Consider the following 22771-nt stretch of genomic DNA (forward strand, 5'->3'; position numbering starts at 1 on the left):
TGTAAACTGGAGTATGACCCTAAGTGGCGACTATCCAAACTTAGTGACATGAAAATGCCAAAACCTTAGCTAACGTGAAAATGTTAGAAACCTTAGGAACGGATGTATGGTACGTCTACCATTATACGTAGGATCCAAGGTATAGCCAGTACAATGGAATTATCAGCCCCTAAAGCGAGTACTGGTCCCAATGCCTTAAACTATACTAGGATCATCATGCGCTACAGGCGAAACTGGGGTCAAGCCCGAATAACTGGGGTTAAACCCAATGATCTTGATTGCTTCTATAGATAATCAACATTATGCTAAGGATACCTGAACTTTCAAAACTCAAAGTCTTATGAGAGAAGGATAAAGGATACATGATCCTTATCCTTGTATGAGAAAATCAATAAAGGAAATAGTTCAAAATTAGGACATTACCAGGGTAAGGATCATTGATGCTTTAAGGATCCTTCAAGGATAACTCTAATGTAAGGATCATATGCACCAGGAGGATCCTGCTCACATAAAATATTTCTTCAAATGGACAACATTCCAAGCTCTTGGTAACAAATCACCTTCCATGGTTAGCAATCTATATGCCCCCTTTCCTGCTTCAGCTTCAATCAAATAAGGGCCTTCCCATTTCGGTGCCAACTTTCCATCAGCAGGATTGGTGGTATTCTGAAATGCTTTTCTTAATACCATATCTCCAACTTGGAACTTCCTGATCCTGACATTTTTGTTGTAAGCACCAGCCATTCTTTGTTGATAACTACCCATCCTTATCCTAGCCAGATCCCTGATTTCTTCAATAGTATCCAAGTCTTGAGCCAAGTTCTCATCATTTTCCTCAGGATCACGGGTACTTGTTCTAGCAGTTGGAACCACCATTTCTGTTGGGATCACTGATTCTGCCCCAAATACCAATGAGAATGGTGTTTGACCAGTACCATTCTTGGGGGTTGTCCTATCAGCCCAAAGCACATAAGGTAATTCTTCTGCTCATTTCCCTTTCTTGGATCCAAGTTTCTTCTTCAAATTGTTGATGATAATCTTGACCATTAGCTTGTGGGTGGACTGGTGTTGATGTTATCATCTTAATCCCCCAGCTGTCACAAAAGTTAGTGGTTCTGCCCCCAATAAATTGGGAACCATTATCACATATAATTTCAGAAGGAATGCCAAATCTAGTTATAATATTTCTCTTAATAAAGGATATTACTTCCTTTTCTCTGACTTGGGCAAAAGCTTCAGCCTCTATCCACTTGGAGAAGTAATCAGTCATAGCAAGCATGAACACTTTTCCACCAGGTGCCTTAGGGAGCTTACCAACTATATCCATCCCCCATCTCATAAATGGCCAAGAGGAGGATATAGGATGTAGAAATTCAGCCGGCTGATGAAGGATATTGCTGTGTCTCTGACAAGGATCACACTTCTTAGCATACTCCACAGCATCCCTTTTCATAGTTGGCCAGTAGTATCCTGTCCTTAAGATCCTTGAGAACAATGCCCTGCCCCCAGTGTGGTTTCCACAATCTCCTTCATGGAAGTCTTTTAAAACTTCTTGAACTTCAGGATCCTCGAGGCATCTTAAATATGGTCCTGCAAGAGATCGCTTATACAACATGTTATTTAAGATTGTGAATTGAGATACCTTAATTTTGAAAGACCTAGGGTTTTCTCCCATAGGAATCTCTCCGTGTTGTAAGTATCTCATGATTGGCGAGATCCATGATCCTGATCCTGGAAAAGAGTGAATATCCTCACTAGGGATAATTGTAGAATCCTCTCCTATTTCCATGGCCACATGATCCTCGATAGCAGGAGCCAAGATATGGATAATGAGAATGCTTATATCCTCCGGGATCTTCAAAGATGATCCTAAATTAGCCAGTGCATCAGCTTCTGTATTTTCTTCCCTTGGTACCTGTGTCAAACTAAAGGAAACAAAAGAGAGTGCCAATTCTTTGACTATCTCTAAATATTTGGTTAGCTTTTCACCTTTAACAGCATAGGATCCATTAAAATGATTTGTAATTAATAATGAATCCACATGTACCTCAAGGTACCTGATCCCCATATGCTTAGCAATTTGCAAACCAGCAATCAAGGCTTCATACTCAGCCTCATTGTTAGTGGTTTGGAACTCACAGGCTATGGAGTGGGGTATTATGTCCCCCTGTGGCGATTTTAGTAGTATACCAAGCCCTGTGCCTTTGACATTTGAGGATCCATCAGTATAGAGTATCCAAGGATCCTTGGTCTCCTCCAGCTGTTGGACTTCTAACTCGGCTTCCTTTTGTAAATCACTACTGAAATCAGCCATAAAGTCGGCCAATGCTTGGGATTTGATGGCTGTCCTAGGCTCATATCTTATATCATAGGCACTAAGCTTCACTGCCCACTTGGCCATCCTTCCAGACATCTCAGGTTTCCTGAGGACATTCTTAATTGGAAAATTAGTTTTAACAACAATAACATGGGTTTCAAAATAATGTCTCAACTTAGTAGATGCCATAATTAATGCAAGAATAAGCTTTTCAAGGTGTGAATACCTGGATTCAGCATCAAGTAAACTCTTACTTACATAATAGACAGGATGTTGTGTACCTTCATGATCCTTAACAAGGACTGCACTTACTGCTTTTGAGGATACTGCAAGATATAAGGATAACACATCTTCTTTTTCTGGTTTCATCAAGGCTGGGGCTGAGGATAGGTATTCTGTGAGGACTCGCAAAGCACTTTCATACTTCTCAGTCCACTCGAATTTCTTGTTCTTCCTTAGGATATCATAGAATTCTTTGCACTTCTCCAAGGATTTGGATATAAATCTGTTCAAAGCTGCTATCCTGCCTGTTAGCCTTTGCACATCCTTAGCATTGGCAGGAGATTTGATGTTCACCAAGGCTTTGATTTGTTCCGGGCTAGCTTCAATGCCTCTCTTGGTCACCATATATCCTAAGAATTTACCTGCTTTAACACCGAAGTGACATTTTGAAGGATTAAGTTTCATGTTATATATGTCAAGGATATCAAATGCTTCCTCCAAGTCTCTTAGGTGATCCTCAGCTTTTATGGACATTACCACCATATCATCTATGTAAACCTCCATAGTTTGTCCAATCTGATCCTTGAACATCATATTCACCAGCTTTTGATATGTTGCACCTGCATTCCTTAATCCAAACGACATAGCAATATAGCAATATATACCAGTTGGGGTCATAAAAGTCGTATCCTCTTGGTCAGATGGTTCCATCTGAATTTGTTGGAATCCAGATGAAGCATCCATAAAAGTCAACAGTTCATGACCCGCCGTTACATCCACCATGGAGTCAATGTGGGGTAATGGGAAAGGATCCTTGGGACATGCCTTATTTAAATCAGTAAAATCGACACATACCCTCCACTTTCCATTTTTCTTTTGAACAACAACCACATTGGCCAACCATCTTGGATACTTGACCTCTCTAATCATACCTGCCCGAAGCAATTTCTCTACCTCTTCCTGGATAATGGCATTTCTTTCTGGTGCAAACTTCCTCCTTTTTTGATGGATTGGTTTGAATGACCTGTCAATACCAAGTTTATGAGTGATAATATCCTTAGATATACCTGTCATATCCTCATGTTTCCATGCAAAGGTAGTCTTTCTTTTTTTGAGGAAGGATACTAGATCTTCTTTCATTTCACCAAGGATCCCTGATCCGATATAGATTTTGGATACAGGATCATTAGGATCCATGAGGATTTCTACCACATCCTGCTCTCTTGCCTCCAAAGACATCTCTTGGAGGATACTTTGGTTGCTATTGCTCCCTTGATTTCGAGGCTGGTTTCATTGATGAAGTGTAGCAATCCTTAGCCTCCTGCTGATCACTATCGATCTTGACTATTCCCCACGGGCTAGGGAGCTTCACACATTGATGGTAGGTAGATGGGACTGCCTTCATATCATGTATCCAGGGCCTGCCAAGAATAACATTACAACAAGATAAACAATCAATAACACAAAATTTTTGATAATTATGTAATCCTTCAACATAAATTGGGAGTTTGATGTCCCCCAGGGTGTTCTTAGTTTCGCCACTAAATCCCACAAGCACGGAGGATCTTGGTATGATATCTGATTCAGGGATACCCATTTTTCTTCAGAACATCTAGCTAGATAATGTTCACTGAGCTTCCTCTGTCAATACGGATCCTGCGGACAAAATGGTTAGAAATAAAAAGAGTAATAACTAAACAATCATGATGAGGATCCTGGATGTCAACTCGATCATCCTCATCAAAGGTTATGACTTTTCCTTTAGAGACACTTGATGTTCGAACAGGTCTTTCTCCATTATCCATTTTAGCTTCCTTTGCATGCCTTTTAGCTGCTGAGAAGGATGTACCACAGATGTCTGATCCTCCAGAAATAAAGTTTATCACTTGTGCATCTGCCGGAGGGGCTAGAGCTTTCTCAGGGATCCTTTCAGGATCCTGGGTCCTTGACTTTTTTCTACCCAGCAATTCTTTTAAATGCCCCTTACTCAATAGATATCCAATTTCCTTTCTCAATGCGATGCATTCCTCTGTTAAATGCCCAAAATCCTCATGGTATGCACACCACTTTTGTTGGGGCTGGATTTTTACTATGAATGATCCTTATACGTGATCCTAACCAGTGATCCTTATTTCTTTGGCAGGCAGTGATCCTCAGTCGGACCTCAGGATCAGGATCACGGGACATTGAGGTGATCCTTATACTAACGGTCATTTTCGATTACTACAATATTATTTTGCAGGAATATCTAGCAGGATATGCCCTACATATCATGATCCAGGGACGCGCTTTTACAAATATGGCAAGAGCTGAATTAAAGATGAACGTTGTGCCGGATATGGAAACATGGCTTGATCTAAGGGCAGCAATTTAGGCTAGATTATCTTTATTTCTAAAGGGGTAATGAGCTGATTAGTGGTCTATCTACCTAAAATAAGTTACCTACACATGTATAAATACCCATCTTCCTCATTCGGAAGAACACACACAACAGAGGACACAACTCTCAACACTTAGACACTCAGTGATCCTTGTACTCAGCTCATTATCATCCGAAGTTGTAACTACATTTTTGTTATATTGAAATTGGTGATCGGTAGTTGCCATCACCCGAGGTTTTTTATGCCGGAGATCATACATTGATCAAGGGCTTTTTCCTCGTATAAATCATTGTGTCTTTGCATCTTTATCACAGAAGTGATCCTTTACTTTCATAGCTAACCAAGCATCATACCCCATTTACATAAAGTTTGGTTACATTATCCTTGTGTGATTTTTGACCAAAACAGTTTGGCGCCCACCGTGGGGCCATTGGTGCTTCATTCATAAAGAAAATCTTTTGTTCAAAATCATTTCAAAGGGTTACATGGCTTCATCATTGAAGAACACTTCCACGGCGATGTCTGCAGTCACCTCAGCACAAACCACTCTACCTCCTCCACCGGCAGGATCCCAGAGAAATGCTGAGAAGAGACCAACCCCTTCTTTCTCTAAACCTCCATCTTCTTCTGCTATGAATTCTTCTATTCCCAGTACTAGTGATGTGTTTGCTTTAATTTTGCAGATGAAGGATCGTATGCAGCGGCAGGATGAAACTAATGACAGGATCCTCAGGGAGATTGGAGATCTCAAAAGACAAAAGAAAGCGGCAGAGGATCATTCCCCACTGATGCCAAAATCCTTGAGTTTTGAGACTCCAATGGTCACCTCTCAGCCATCAGGGATCCCAGACGTACAGATCACAGGGGAGACGAGAGGATTACATCTCAAGTCAGCAGCAATGACTCAGACATCGGGCTCGTATTCTCAGCCAGCAGGATCCTATCCTCAGTATATGGGATCCTTCATGAATTCGGGAGCCTATCCGGGGGCACAGCAGTTTCAAGGATCCTACTTTATCCCAGGATCATTCCAGGGCCAAGGATCCTCCTTTATCCCAGGATCATCCCAGGTTCAAGGATCCTCCTTCGTTCCAGGATCATCCCAGATACCAGGATCCTTACAGATGCCAGGATCCCTAAAAAGTTTGCAAACAGGGAGTCTAGATGTCCATCAAGGGGACTTCATTCCAATGCAGACTATTGCTTCCACTGGTCCCTCCGTTGTTCCAGAATCCCGGCAATATGGATTCCCTAACTTGAACCCAATGGGAGGTAACACTTTAAATAATTATCCTACCACTAACCATGGATTCATGCAGGATACAGGTACCAATCATGTTATGGCCAGGGAACTACAGAAACTAAAGGACATGATCTCAAGTGTTCCAGGGGTAGTCAAGCCTATCCCAGAGATTGCAGATGGGAGCCACAAGGTATCTCGCTTTGCACCACCAATCTGTGATGCAGAGGTACACAAAAGGTTCCATATCCCTACCATGAAGTTGTATGACGGCACAACGGATCCAGAGGAGCATATAGCACAATACAGGGAAAGGATGGAGATCAATCCTATCCCAGAAAAATTGAAGGAAGCATGCCTATGTAAAGGATTTGGATCTACTCTTACTGGATCAGCCCTCAAATGGCTGCTAAGTCTTCCCCCTTACTCTATTACTTCATTTGCTAATTTAGTTAATTTATTCAATAACCAATTTTCTTGTAGTAGAAAATTTGAAAAATTAACTAGTGATTTGTACAGGATAACTCAAAATCATAACGAATCATTAAGAGATTATATAACTAAATTTAGTAAAGAATCCTTGGATATTCCCAACTTGGATATGGCTACGGCTGTTGAAGCCTTCAAAATGGGACTTCTTAAGGATTCATTATTCTATGATGATCTTGTTATGACACCTTGCAGGAACTTAGATGAAGTAAGAACTCGAGCACTCAGGTTTATCCGGCTAGAGGATGACAAGAGGATCCAGGAGAGACAAGTAGGATCCTCAAAACAAGATAAGCAAGGATCCTTCTTCAAAAGCAACAAGTTCAAATCCTACCATAGAAACGAGAACAAGAATGTGCATGCTGTCGACCAAGAAGAGGATGATGAAGAATATCCTCCAATCTCAGAATATTGTTTTTCCGTTGATAATCATGAATTAATCCTTGCAATGCAGAATCTAGGTGAAAAGGCTAGGTGGCCCAGGAAGAATGATAAACCATCCGGGACTAAAGACAAGTCCAAATGGTGTGCATACCATGAGGATTTCGGCCATCTGACTGAAGATTGCATAGCCTTAAGAAAGGAAATTGGATACCTGCTAAGCAAGGGGCATCTAAAAGAATTATTGGGGAGAAAAAAGCAAAGGACCCAGGATCCTGAAAGGATCCCTGAAAAGGCTCCAGCACCTCCGGCAAACGCACAAGTGATTAACTTCATATCCGGAGGATCAGACATTTGTGGAACATCCTTCTCAGCGGCCAAAAGACATGCAAAAGAATCAAAAATGGACAATGGAGAAAGGCCTATTAGAACATCAAGTGTTTCAGAAGGGAAAACGATAACCTTTGATGAGGATGATCGCATCAACATCCAGGATCCTCATCATGATAGTTTAGTTATTACTCTCTTTATTCCTAACCATTTTGTCCGCAGGATCCTTATCGATGGAGGGAGCTCAGTGAACATAATCCAGCTTGATGTCTTGAAGAAGATGGGAATCCCAGAATCAGACATCACACCAAGATCCTCCGTGCTTGTAGGATTCAGTGGAGAAACGAAGAAAACTCTGGGGGACATCAAACTCCCAATCTACGTGGAAGGATTACATAATTATCAAAAATTTTGTGTTATTGACTGTTTATCTTGTTGCAACGTTATCCTTGGCAGGCCTTGGATACATGACATGAAAGCAGTTCCATCTACCTACCATCAATGTGTAAAGCTCCCTAGCCCATGGGGGATAATCAAGATCGACAGCGATCAGCAAGAGGCTAAGGATTGCTATACCTCATCCATGAAGCCAACCTCAAAGCCAAGGGAGCAATAGCAATTACAGTATCCTCCGAGGAATGTCTTGGAGGCAAGGGAGCAAGATGTAGATGAAATCCTCTTGGACCCTAGTGATCCTGAATCAAAAATCTATATCGGATCAGGGATCCTTGGCAAGATGAAAGAAGACATGATATCCTTCCTCAAAAGAAGAAAATCCACCTTTGCTTGGAAACATGAAGATATGACAGGTATATCTAAGGATATTATTACTCACAAACTTGGCATTGACAGGTCTATCAAGCCAATCCATCAAAAAAGGAGGAAGTTTGCACCAGAAAGGAATGCCATTATCCAAGAAGAAGTAGAGAGACTACTTCGAGCAGGTATGATCAGAGAGGTAAAGTATCCTAAATGGTTAGCCAATGTGGTCGTTGTCCAAAAGAAAAACGGAAAGTGGAGGGTATGTGTCGATTTCACTGATTTGAATAAGGCATGTCCCAAGGATCCTTTCCCATTACCCCACATTGACTCCATGGTGGATGCAACAGCGGGGCATGAACTGTTAACTTTTATGGATGCATCATCCGGATTCCAACAAATCCAGATGGAACCATCTGACCAAGAGGATACAGCCTTTATGACCCCAACCGGTTTATATTGTTATATTGCCATGCCTTTTGGACTAAGAAATGCAGGTGCAACATATCAAAGGCTGGTAAATATGATGTTCAAAGATCAAATTGGAAGAACTATGGAGGTGTACATAGATGATATGGTGGTCAAGTCAAAGAAAGCTGAGGATCACCTAAGGGACTTGGAAGAAGCATTCGATATCCTTGATAGTTACAACATGAAACTTAATCCTTCAAAATGCCATTTTGGTGTTAAGGCAGGAAAGTTCTTAGGATACATGGTAACCCAGAGGGGCATTGAAGCAAGCCCGGAACAAATCAAAGCATTAATAAATATCAAATCTCCTTCCAATGCCAAGGATGTTCAAAGACTAACAGGCAGGATAGCAGCTTTGAACAGGTTCATATCGAAATCCTCAGAAAAGTGCAAAGAATTCTACGATATCCTAAGGAAGAATAAGAAGTTCGAATGGACTGAGAAGCATGAGAATGCTTTACAAGCCCTTAAAGAATATATGTCCTCAGCACCAGCATTAGCAAAACCGGAGAAAGGAGATGTGTTATCCTTATACCTAGCGGTATCCTCAACCGCTGTAAGTGCAGTCCTCGTCAAGGATCATGAAGGTACACAATATCCTATCTACTATGTAAGTAAAAGTTTGCTTGATGCCGAATCCAGGTACTCACACCTCGAAAAACTTATCCTTGCATTAATCATGGCATCCACTAAGTTAAGGCATTATTTTGAAACTCATACTATTATTGTTAAAACTAATTTTCCAATTAAGAATGTCCTCAGGAAACCAGATATGTCAGGGAGAATGGCTAAGTGGGCAGTGAAGCTTAGTGCCCATGATATAAGATACGAACCAAGAACAGCCATTAAATCTCAAGCACTAGCTGACTTTGTGGCTGATTTCAGTAGTGATCTACAAAAGGAAGCAGAATTGGAGGTCCAGCAGCTGGATGAGACCAAGGATCCTTGGATACTACACACCGACGGATCCTCAAATATCAAAGGCACAGGGCTAGGGATCCTACTAAAATCGCCACAGGGGGACATAATACCCCACTCCATAGCTTGTGAGTTCCAGGCAACTAACAATGAGGCTGAGTATGAAGCCTTAATTGCTGGCTTACAAATTGCTAAGGATATGGGGGTAAAGTATCTCGAAGTATATGTAGATTCATTATTGATCACCAATCACTTTAATGGATCCTATGCTGTTAAAGGTGAAAAACTAACCAAATATTTAGAGATAGTCAAAAAATTGGCACTCTCTTTTGTTTCTTTTAGCTTAACACAGGTACCAAGGGAGGATAACACGGAAGCTGATGCATTGGCCAACCTAGGATCATCCTTAAAAATTCCAGAAAATATAAGTATCCCTATCATCCACATCCTGGCTCCTGCTATTGAAAACCAAGTAGCCATGGAAATAGAAGAGGATACTGCAGTAATCCCTAGTGAAGAAGCTCGATCTTATTCAGGATCATGGATCCCACCAATCATGAAATACTTGCAAAACGGAGAGATCCCAATGGGAGAAAATCCTAGAGCTTTCAGGATCAAGGTATCTCAATTTACAATCCTAAATAATATGCTATATAAACGATCCCTTGCAGGACCATATTTAAGATGTATTGAAGATCCTGAAATCGAAGAAGTATTGAGAGACTTCCACGAAGGAGATTGTGGAAACCACACTGGGGGCAGGGCATTATTCTCAAGGATCCTTAGAACAGGATACTACTGGCCAACCATGAAAAGGGATGCTGTAGAGTATGCTAAGAAATGTGATCCTTGCCAAAGACATAGCAATATCCTTCACCAACCAGCTGAATTACTACACCCCATACCATCCTCTTGGCCATTCATGAGATGGGGAATGGATATAGTTGGCAAACTCCCTAAAGCACCTGGTGGAAAAGTATTTATGCTTGCCATGACTGACTATTTTTCCAAGTGGATAGAAGCTGAAGCCTTCGCTCAAGTCAGAGAAAAGGAAGTCATATCCTTCATTAAAAGAAACATTATAACCAGATTTGGCATCCCCTCTGAAATTATATGTGATAATGGTTCTCAATTCATTGGAAGGAGAACCACTAACTTTTGTGACAGTTGGGGAATCAAGATGATAACATCAACACCAGTTCATCCACAAGCCAATGGTCAAGCAGAATCATCCAACAAGATCATCATCAACAATCTGAAGAAGAAGCTAGGATCCAAGAAAGGAAAATGGGCAGAGGAGTTACCTTATGTGCTATGGGCTGATAGGACAACTCCCAAGAATGCCACTGGCCAAACACCTTTCTCTTTAGTATTTGGGGCAGAAGCAGTGATCCCAACAGAGATGGTGATCCCAACTGCTAGAACAAGTGCTCGTGATCCTGAAGAAAATGCTACAATCCTAGCTCAGGATTTGGATACTATTGAGGAAAACAGGGATCTAGCTAGGATAAGGATGGCAAGCTACCAACAAAGGATGGCTGGTGCCTACAACAAGAATGTCAGGATAAGGAAGTTCCAAGTCGGAGATATGGTGTTGAGAAAAGCATTTCAAAACACCATCAATCCTGCTGACGGGAAGCTAGCACCAAAATGGGAAGGTCCCTACTTGATTGAAGCTGAAGCAGGAAAGGGGGCATACAGGTTGCTAACCATGGAAGGAAACTTGTTACCAAGAGCCTGGAATGCTGTTCACTTAAAGAAATATTTCATGTGAACATGATCCTTCCTGCATGTGATCCTTACATTGAAATATCCTTGAAGGATCCTGGAGATATCGGTGATCCTTACTCAGGTAATATGCTTATCCTAAAACTATTGCATTTTCTTACTTTTTGCCTAAGGATAAGGATCATGTATCCTTCATCCTCGACTCACAAACCATTTGAGTTATGATAGTTCAGGTATCTTCAGCATATCATCAAAGATCTTCAAAAGCATCACAGATCCTCGGGTCCAACCCCAGCTATCCTTGGGATTATCCCCAGTTTCCGCCAGCAGCGCACGATGATCCTGATATAGTTCATGTCTTTGGGATCAGTACCCATTTTCGGGGCTGGCGACCTCATCGTACTGGCTATACTTGGGATCCTACGTATAATGGTGGACGCACCATACATCCGTTCCTAAGGTTTCTAACGTTTTCACGTTAGCTAAGGTTTTGACATTTTCATGTCACTAAGTTTGGATAGTTGCCAGAAAGGGCCATACTCCAGTTTACATACGATCCTTTGGGCTTGTCCCCAGTTATCCTTTGGGCTTGTCCCCAGTGATCCTCCGGGATCATCCCCAGTTATCCTTTGGGCTTGTCCCCAGTGATCCTCCGGGATCATTCTCAGTTATCCTTTGGGCTTGTCCCCAGTTACTAACTTATATTGGCTTAGTCCCAAGTTATATTCCATTTTTTCAGGTTTTCGAAGTTAAACGATTAAGGATCCTTAATCCTTATTATCCATTAAAGTTTTACCTACGGTTGTTCCAATTAAAGGTTAGGATCCAAACTTGGATCCTCAGGTATGATCCTTAACTACTTTTAATTTCATTATTCATTTGAATAACCTTTAGACCTTGACAACTGAACCTATGATCCTTAAAATAAACTATCTTGGAAACTTTCGATTATAGGATATTTGATCCAGGATCATATCCTAAATTTCTTAAACATAATTTGCTCAAACTTTTCAAACAAACATGTGTCAAAACAATTGAAAATCAAAAAGGACAACAACACAAGATAAGCCAGAAAGATTAAAGTTATATTATTAAGCCAAAGGATCATTAACCCTTTCAAAAAAGTTGTCAAAATTGCCAACCCACATTTCTACCAGCAAAACGTGGCCCGTCCACATGGGTTGGCAAAGGGTGTCCATTGTCTATGCGGTCTTAGCATTTTTGCAGGAAAGTAGAAGCGGCAGGATCACAAAGGCTTCATTCCCCAAACAGAGGATCCCTCCACCTTTTGTAATCCTACCTATTGTTCAAAGGATCCAGGATCCTCAACCCTAAACTATTGTTCAAATACAGACCATCATTGTTTTAAAAACATCACAACCACTAAACAAAAAAAATTGGGCTCCGGCTATGTCTAGAAGTTTCCATCATTGCCCAATCTTGCAGCTCAAACCTTCGCTGCACCATCACCACCAGCTCCACCCTGATCCTTGCCAGCATCACCACCTTCCAGCATGGGGATCTCCTCAGCCTCATCCTCGTCCTCCAGGTCTGCCAGCCTTGCCTTCCAACCTTCAACATCCCACGAGCCTTTGTCAAAGGTAGGATCCTGAGCTTCCTCGGCCATCTGAAGTTGAATCTTATACATAGCAATTGCCGCGGAGACCTTAGCATCTTGAGTGATCTCCTGCTTCTCGTTATCCATATCAATCAACCTCTGAGCAGCCTCAGCCTTCATGACCCGGAGCTCCTTCTCAAGATCTCCTATCTTGAGATCCTTAAGCACGCCCATTTGTTGAAGATCAGCAATCTGGCTCTCCTGGTCCTCAACATTGCCAAGATAAGTTTCGATCTCAGCAAGTTTCTGCAAACAAGAGAATAAAGACAAGCTCAGACTCAGGTGATCCTCAAGAAAAGCAGGATACATAAAATATGATAGGCGGATAACCTACAGGGGCAGTGATCCTTACCTCATTCACGTAATCAAGAAACTGCTGGCGAAGGAGAGGGAATCCTTGGAGTTCATCAGAAGCTTTCCTCTTTTTTCCTTTGCCCCGAATGGACGCTTTAGGAGCTGAGATTGAAGGGCTGGCAGCAGGAGCCTTCTTCTTCTTAGAAGACGTGACATTGGCAAGGTCACTTATCCCAAACATGGAGGCAGATTTAACAGACTTGGCAGACTTTCCGGCACCTACACAATTCAAAAACAAGATAAGTTCCCTTGTTAAATTAAATACTTTCACATAAAACTTATTTTCTATGAGGATACTTACTTGACATTGTGGCAGATGCAGAGGATATCTCTTGAGAATCTTGGATAATAATCTGAAAGCTTCGAACTTCAGGATCAAGCTTCTTGAAAGCTAACACTCTTTCTTTGGCAGCAGGGGTCAACCTTAAGTGAGCAACGGAGATAGCTGCATAAAAAGACAAAAAAAGAAAAGACATCAGTGATCCTCATCATATGAGACAGAACTAATAGTGATCCTTCGAGGATCCTCTATCCTACCATGAGTGGCCCATTCCTTGGGCAGATCCTTCCCATCCGGGATGGAATCCCTCTTAACAAAGAAAAATCGACGTTTCCAGTTGGCATCATTCTTGGTCACTTTGAAAATAGGGTGATCCTCCCCAGCTTTCCGTTTCAATAAGTACCGGTGAGAACCAAAGGTGGTGAGATCATAAAGTTCAGCTAACTCTGACATCCCCAAATCAATCCCTTCTTGCTCGATGATCCTCTCGAAGGTATATAGAACCCTCCAGATCATCGGCATAGCTTGGATATATGAGATGCCGGTAAGAGAAAAGAAAGATTGGGTGAACATCGGAAAAGGATATGAATACCCAATGAGGAAGGGAGTAGCAGGAAAAGCCACCCAGACATCTGAGACAAGATCACTCAAAGCAGTAGGATCAAAGGGTTTGAAAACAACATTCGCTGGGAAACAATGGCGAATCTTGTCTATGTGGATATCAGTAAAGCAGCATCTCTCCACGAGAGAATCCTTGATAATTCCCTGGCTCTTTAAGGGACTCTCCTTGGGACTCTTGTGCGGAGAATTACGGAGCAGCATATTTTGAACGAAAAACAGAGTAAAAGCACGAAAGAACAGAGCAAAGAAGAGAAAGAGGAAGATGATACCTGATCAAGAGTCTTCAATGACGATTATAAAGGGAGATACTTCGAATTTAAATACAAAGTGATCCTAACCCTATCTCCTATTTATAATGATGATTCGCAGGGATTGTCACATCAGTGACGTAAATATCATAACGGCTAGTCCATGTGCAACGGCTAGTAAATCGGAATCGTCCGTTAGAGATAAGCTCAAAACAAAATATAACTCATCTATTTACAATTAACTCCTTATATTTTGGGGGCAATTGTTGGGGCTGGATTTTTACTATGAATGATCCTTATACGTGATCCTAACCAGTGATCCTTATTTCTTTGGCAGGCAGTGATCCTCAGTCGGACCTCAGGATCAGGATCACGGGACATTGAGGTGATCCTTATACTAACGGTCATTTTCGATTACTACAATATTATTTTGCAGGAATATCTAGCAGGATATGCCCTACATATCATGATCCAGGGACGCGCTTTTACAAATATGGCAAGAGCTGAATTAAAGATGAACGTTGTGCCGGATATGGAAACATGGCTTGATCTAAGGGCAGCAATTTAGGCTAGATTATCTTTATTTCTAAAGGGGTAATGAGCTGATTAGTGGTCTATCTACCTAAAATAAGTTACCTACACATGTATAAATACCCATCTTCCTCATTCGGAAGAACACACACAACAGAGGACACAACTCTCAACACTTAGACACTCAGTGATCCTTGTACTCAGCTCATTATCATCCGAAGTTGTAACTACATTTTTGTTATATTGAAATTGGTGATCGGTAGTTGCCATCACCCGAGGTTTTTTATGCCGGAGATCATACATTGATCAAGGGCTTTTTCCTCGTATAAATCATTGTGTCTTTGCATCTTTATCACAGAAGTGATCCTTTACTTTCATAGCTAACCAAGCATCATACCCCATTTACATAAAGTTTGGTTACATTATCCTTGTGTGATTTTTGACCAAAACAACTTTGATTTATCTTTAGTTGCGGCCGGTCTGTCATTTTTTCTAGGCCATCTGGCTTTATCTCCTAGATTCTACATTGCAAGGATTTGTTCATTGTTATCAACGGAAAAACAATATTCAGAAATTGGAGGATAATCCTCATCATCATCTTCTTGATCAACAGCATGCACGTTCTGGTTGTCAGATCTGTTATAGGATTTGAATTGTTGTTCTTGAACGAGGATCCTTGCTTTTCTTGTTTTGAGGATCCTGCTAATCTCTCCTGGATCCTCTTGTCATCCTCTAGCCGGATAAACCTGAGTGCCCGGGTTCTTACCTCATCTAGGTTCCTGCATGGTGTCATAACAAGATCATCATAGAACAACGACTCCCTAAGCAATCCCATTTTGAAGGCCTCGACAGCCGTGGCTATATCCAAGTTGGGAATGTCTAAGGACTCTTTACTAAATTTGGTTATATAATCCCTTAATGATTCATTATGACCCTGGGTTATCCTATATAGATCACTAGTTAATCGTTCAAATTTTATACTACAAGAAAACTGATTATTGAATAAATTAACTAGATTAGCAAATGAGGTAATAGAGTAAGGGGGAAGACTTAGCAGCCATTTGAGAGCTGATCCAGTAAGAGTGGATCCAAATCCCTTGCATAGGCATGCTTCCTTCAACCTTTCTGGAATTGGATTGATCTCCATCCTCTCCCTGTATTGTGCTATGTGTTCCTCAGGATCCGTCGAACCATCATACAGCTTCATAGTTGGAATATGGAACCTATTGGGTATCTCAGCATCACAAATTGGTGGTGCAAAACGAGATATCTTATGGCTTCCATCTGCAATCTCCGGGATAGGTTTGACCACTCCTGGAACACTTGATATCATATCCTTCAGTTTTTGCAACTCTCTGGCCATAGCATGGTTGATACCTGTATCCTGTATGAATCCATGGTTAGTGGTAAGAGAATTATTAAAAGTGTTACCTCCCATTGGGTTCAAGTTAGGAACACCGGATGTGAATCCATATTGCTGGGACACTGGGATGATGGAGGGACCGGTTGAAGCAATGGTCTGCATCGGAATAAAATCTCCCTGATGGACATCTGAACTTCCTGTTTGCAAACTCCTCAAGGATCCTGGCATCTGGAAGGGTCCCTGAAACTGGGATGATCCTGGAACAAAGGAGGATCCTTGAACCTGGGATGATCCTGGAACGAAGGAGGATCCTTGAACATGGGATGATCCTGGAACAAAGGAGGATCCTTGAACCTGCTGCGCCCCTGAGTAGGCTCCTGAATTCATGAAGGATCCCATATGCTGAGGATAGGATCCTGCTGGCTGGAAATATGAACCTGATGCCTGAGTCATTACTGTTGATCCGTAGTGCACTCCTTTTGGTCCACCCACATACTGAACATCTGGAATCACCGAAGGCTGAGAAGTAATCACCGGAGTATCAAAATTCAAAGATCTAGGCACCAGTGGGGAATGATCCTCTGCCGCTTTCTTTTGTTTCTTGAGATCTCCGATTTCCTTGAGGATCCTATCATTGGTCTTGTCCTGTTGCTGTATATGATCCCTCATCTGCAAAATCAAGGTAAACATGTCACTAGTAGTGGGAGTAGAAGAAGCAGAAGAAGTTGGAGGTTTAGAGAATATGGGAGTTGGTTTCTTCTCAGCATTTTTCTGAGATCCAGCAGGTGGTGGAGGCAAAGGTGGAATGCCCTGAGACGAATTGACCGCAGACATTGCAGTAGAGGTATTCTTCACTGATGAAGCCATGTATTCGTATGCAATGAACCGGAATGATCACCAACAGAAAACTTTCTTATGAATGAAGCACCAATTGCTCCACGGTGGGCGCCAAACTGTTTTGGTCAAAAATTTAACGAGGATAATGCAACCAAACTCTTAGTTGTGGGGAATGATGCTTGAAATGATGAACAATGATAAGGATCACTTAAATGTAAATTGCACAAGTGACACAAAGATTTATACGAGGAAAAAGCCCTTGATCAATGAATGATCTCCGGCATAAAAAACCTCGGGTGATGGAAACTACCGATCACCAAGTTCAAATTAACCAACCAATGTTTACAACTTCGGATAGTAACGAGCTAGGTACAAGGATCACTATGGTGTAATGTGCAAGAATGTGTGAAAAATGTGAAGTGTTTTGCCGAATGCTCAAGAGTGCAGTTGTACGAGTGTGTGTAGCTGAAATTAGCCAAGTGTTTTTTCTACTAGCTCGTTACCCCTTTTAAAAATAGAAGTTAACTAGCCTAACAAACTATCCGCAATTCATGCCAAGCTCCCACGTTCTCCACAACGTCCATTTTCGGTCAAACGTGTGCGAAATAAGCGTGGAATATTCCTTAGTAACGTTGCCAATACCAGGTCCGACTTGTAACTCCTGAAAAACAATACGAAATTCAAAGAGAACAATCGTTAGTATAAGGATCCTTTGGATGATCCATGATCCTGATCCTGAAGCTCTTCTGAGGATCACTATTAGGATATCATGCGAGGATCAGAGGTCATTAAAAATCCTGCCCTAACAGAAGGCACACCACTTGGACTTATCCTTCCATTCAACTTTCTGTTGGTTCTTCCTAGGCCACCTCACTTTGTCTCCTAAACCCTGCATAGCATACATCAGTTCAGGTATATTAACAGAAAAACAATATTCTGATAATTCAGGATACTCCTCAGGATCCTCGTTTTCGACAGCATTCACTTTCTTGCTGTCATTCCTGCCATATGGCTTAGAGCGGTATGGCTTATATGAGGGTTCTGACTTCCTATTAGTTGATTCATATATTGAGGATGAATTCATTCTCTCTTGCATTTTCTTATCATCTTCCAGCCTAATATATCTCAAAGCCCTGTTTCGAGCTTCGTCCAAGTTCCTGCAAGGATTCATCACAAGATCCTGATAAAACTGGGAATCCTTTTGTAGTCCCATCTTGAATTCTTGGACTGCTGTAGCAACATCAAGGTGTAGCATATCCAAGGATTCCCTGCTGAATTTGTTCACATAATCCCTTAGGGATTCTTGAGGTCCCTGTGTTATCTTGTAGAGGTCACTTGTTAGTTTTCAAAGCTTCTACTACAAGAAAACTGAGTATTAAACAAATTAACTAAATAAGTAAATGATGTAATTGAATGAGGTGGAACACTTAGAAGCCATTTCAAGGCTGATCCTGTTAAAGTAGAGCCGAAGCCCTTGCACAAGCATGCTTCCTTAAGATCTGGCGGGATAGGGTTGATCTCCATCCTCTCCCTATACTGGGCAATATGCTCCTCAGGATCCGTCGTCCCATCATACAGCTTCATGTTAGGAGTCTGGAATCTCTTTGGGATTTCTGCATCACAAATGGGGTGAGCAAAGCGGGATATGTTGTGACTATCCCGGGATACTTCCGGTATAGGTTGCACTATCCCAGGCACACTTGATATCATATCCTTCAACTTTTGAAGCTCTCTGGTTATAGCTGATGTCACACCTGCATCCTGTAATGATCCAAGATTATTAGTAACAGGGATACTGGTGTTAACAGACAAGTTACCAGCTTGGTGATTCTGGCCATATCCTGGAGCGCATCCTGGAGCATATCCTGGATTTCTCACAGTTGACACCCTGATCGAAGAGGGTATCTTAGGAATATGACTCTGCGAATGACTAGGCACAATATTCCCCCTATTATCCTCAGTATACACTGCCAAATTGAAGTTCAAAGCTCTAGGCTGCAAGGGAGTGACAGTATCCTCAGTGGGCCTGCCTGAACTAGATTTCAAGAGTTGTATCTCTCTCATCAGCATTTGGTTGGTCTCCTGCTGTTGCCTCATTTGTTCCTGTACACTACCAAACAAGGTTAGAATTTCTTCATTAGAGGCCAAAACAGGAGCAGATCCCTGAATATTCTGAGTGAGAATATCATCCCGAGCCACATGAATTTCAGTTCCTTGTGAAGAGGCTTGCGTTCTCGGAGGAGGTGGTGGAAGCACCGAACCAATTGTTGCAGAGGTTGTGGCAGACACGGTAGAAGAGCTCATGTTTGATCTCGAGGCCATTGAAAATAGTGTAGCAAAAAGTTTTGAAAATAGAAAACCAAGTAACGATTTTGCAAAAGCTTTAAGTAGAAACAGCACCACTTGCCCCACGGTGGGCGCCAAATTGTTTTGGTCAAAAATTACCTAAGCAATTAAGTGATCAAATTAGTTTTGTGAGGTAGTGTGCTATTAATACTTTGTGAAAAATATGTTGGTTTGTTAGTTTGCAAAAACAGTTATCAGGATACGGCTCAGGATATCGAGCTGTATCTATAATCAAACAATGAGCACAAATGTAAAGGTTGACACGTGATATACGAGGAAAGCCCTTGATCAATCTAGATCTCCAGCATAAAACCTCGGGAGCTGACAATCGTCGGCTGCCTTGTTCTTCTTATTGCTTGAATAACCAGGATACAGTGCAGGATAATGCTCAGAAAGCTACTAAGTGTTACAATGATTGTAAGTGATGAATGTTAATGTGTGATTGTTGCTGGAAAAAGAGTGTGAGAGTTAGAGAACTCGAAAATGTGTGTGACCTATGGATCTGGCATCCCCTTTATATAGTTTCTAAGTTTAACTAACTATGCTAAAAATCCGGGATATTATGCTAAAAGTTCGGGATACTGAGATTATTTCCTTTCTGAACGTTGGGGGGTTGTTTCAACTCGTTCTCCACGTGCATATTAAATGTAAATCCGGGATTTAAGCTTCCATAACCGTTACAACATTAATATCTTTGACCAGCGTTCGTAACTTCCCATAAAACACGCCAATCTTCAATGCTGACCGTTACAAGAGCTATTCTTCCGCCATCAACGTCCTTATCCTAATGAATTTGAGCGGGTCTTCAGGATGACTTGGTCCTCATGAACGTTAGTCCCTTGTAGCCAATGTTTACAAGCAAATTGTTAGTAATAGTCAGGATACTGCCTTAGGATGTTACCAATATCCTGGTCCAGTATCCTGATCATATACAACTAATAAAAAATCAAGATACGAAGTCTGGATATGGGCTCAGAATTTCACCCATAACAATACCTCTTAAATGTCAACATATACACGTGCGATTTAGCTTACGAAGATTTTTCGATACTGAGAACCTCAATCAGATAGTAAAACAGGCGTAAGGTTCAAAATGGTTATAAACTAAAACGGGATATAACGAGCTAGGGTTCGAGCGAAAACACGTGGCAACCTCCTGGAAGCTGCCTTTCTTGCCAATAGACCTTTTTCCATCAATTAGGAATTTGATTCCGTCACTAAACACATTCCTTAAATTGTAGCCATTTTTTGAGCGTTTATTTTTTGGTGTCTAATCCGCATATATATCACCATTGCTCTTGATTTTCTTAACTGTGTGTCTCTTAAATGTCAACATATACATGTGTGGTTTGATATACCATGATTTTAATGCCGAGAACCTCGATCAGAGAGTAAAAAAGGCGTAAGGTTCAAAATGGTGAAAAACTAAAATGGGATACACCGGGCTAGGATTGGAGTTATAGGAACAAGGGCCAAACCACCCACCCAAGAATGGAGTCGTCGAGCGAAAACACATGACAACCTCCTGGAAGCAACTTTTCTTGCCACCAGACCTTTCTCCATGTGTGGTTTAGTTCACCAAGATTTTAATGTCGAGAACCTCTATCAGAGAGTAAAAAAGGCGTAAGGTTCAAAATGGTGTAATATTAAACAGGATATACCAGGCTTGGATTGGAGTTACAGGAACAAGGGCCAAACCACCTACAGAAGAATGGAGTCGTCGAGCGAAAACACGTGACAACCTCCTGGAAGCAGCTTTTCTTGCCACCTAACCTTTCTCCATCAATTAGGAATCTAATTCCGTCACTAAACACATTCCTTAAAATGTAGCACATTTTTGAGCGTTTATTTTTTTGGTGTCTAATCCGCATATATATCAACATTGCTCTTGATTTTCTTCATTGTATATCTCTTAAATGTCAACATATACACGTGTGATTTAGTTTACGAAGATTTTTCAATGCCGAGAACCTCGATCAAAGAGTAAAAAAGGCGTAAGGTTCAAAATGATGTAAAACTAAAGCGAAATATAACAGGGCTAGGATTCGAGTTACAGGAACAAGGGCCAAACCACCCACCCAAGAATGGAATCGTAGAGCGGAAACACGTGACAACCTCTTGGAAGCAGCTTTTCTTGCCACCAGACCTTTCTCCATCAATTAGGAATCTGATTTCGTCACTAAACACATTCCTTAAATTGTAGCTATTTTTTGAGTGTTTATTTTTTGTTATCTAATCCGCATATATATCACCATTGCTTTTTATTTTATTGACTGTATATCTCTTAAATGTCAACATATATACGTGTGATTTAGTTTACGAAGATTTTTTAATGCCGAGAACCTCGATCAGAGAGTAAAAAAGGTGTAAGCTTCAAAATGGTGTAAAACTAAAACGGGATATACCGGGCTACGATTCGAGTTATAGGAACAAGGGCCAAACCACCCACCCAAGAATGGAATCGTCGAGCGAAAACACGTGACAACCTCATGGAAGCAACTTTTCTTGCCACCAGACCTTTCTCCATCACTTAGGAATCTGATTCTGTCGCTAAACACATTCCTAAAATTGTAGCCATTTTTTGAGCTTTTATTTTTTGGTGTCTAATCCACATATATATCACCATTCCTCTTGATTTTCTTGACTGTATATCTCTTAAATGTCAAGATATTCATGTGTGATTTAGTTTACGAAGATTCTTCAATGCCGAGAACCCCGATCAGAGAGTAAAAGAGGCGTAAGTTTCAAAATAGTGTAAAACTAAACGTGATATACCAGGCTAGGATTCGAGTTACAGTAACAAGTGCTAAACCACCCACCCAAGAATGGAATCGTCGAGCGGAAACACGTGACAACCTCCAAGAAGCAGCTTTTCTTGTCATCAAACCTTTCTCCATCACTTAGGAATCTGATTCCGTCAATAAACACATTCCTAAAATTGTAGCCATTTTTGAGCGTTTATTTTTGGTGTCTAATCCGCATATATATCACCATTGCTCTTGATTTTCTTGACTGTATATCTCTTAAATGTCAAGACATACACATGTGATTTAGTTGACGAAGATTCTTCAATGCCGAGAACCTCGATCAGAGAGTAAAAGAGGCGTAAGTTTCAAAATAGTGTAAAACTAAACGTGATATACCATGCTAGGATTCGATTTACAGTAAGAAGTGCTAAACCACCCACCCAAGAATGAAATCGTCGAGCAGAAACATGTGACAACCTCCTTGAAGCAGCTTTTCTTGTCACCAAACCTTTCTCCATCACTAAGGAATCTGATTCCGTCACTAAACACATTCCTTAAATTGTAGCCATTTTTTGAGCGTTTATTTTTTG

This window comes from Helianthus annuus, chromosome 12 (assembly GCF_002127325.2).
Source record: "Helianthus annuus cultivar XRQ/B chromosome 12, HanXRQr2.0-SUNRISE, whole genome shotgun sequence".
NCBI classification, from domain to species: domain Eukaryota; kingdom Viridiplantae; phylum Streptophyta; class Magnoliopsida; order Asterales; family Asteraceae; genus Helianthus; species Helianthus annuus.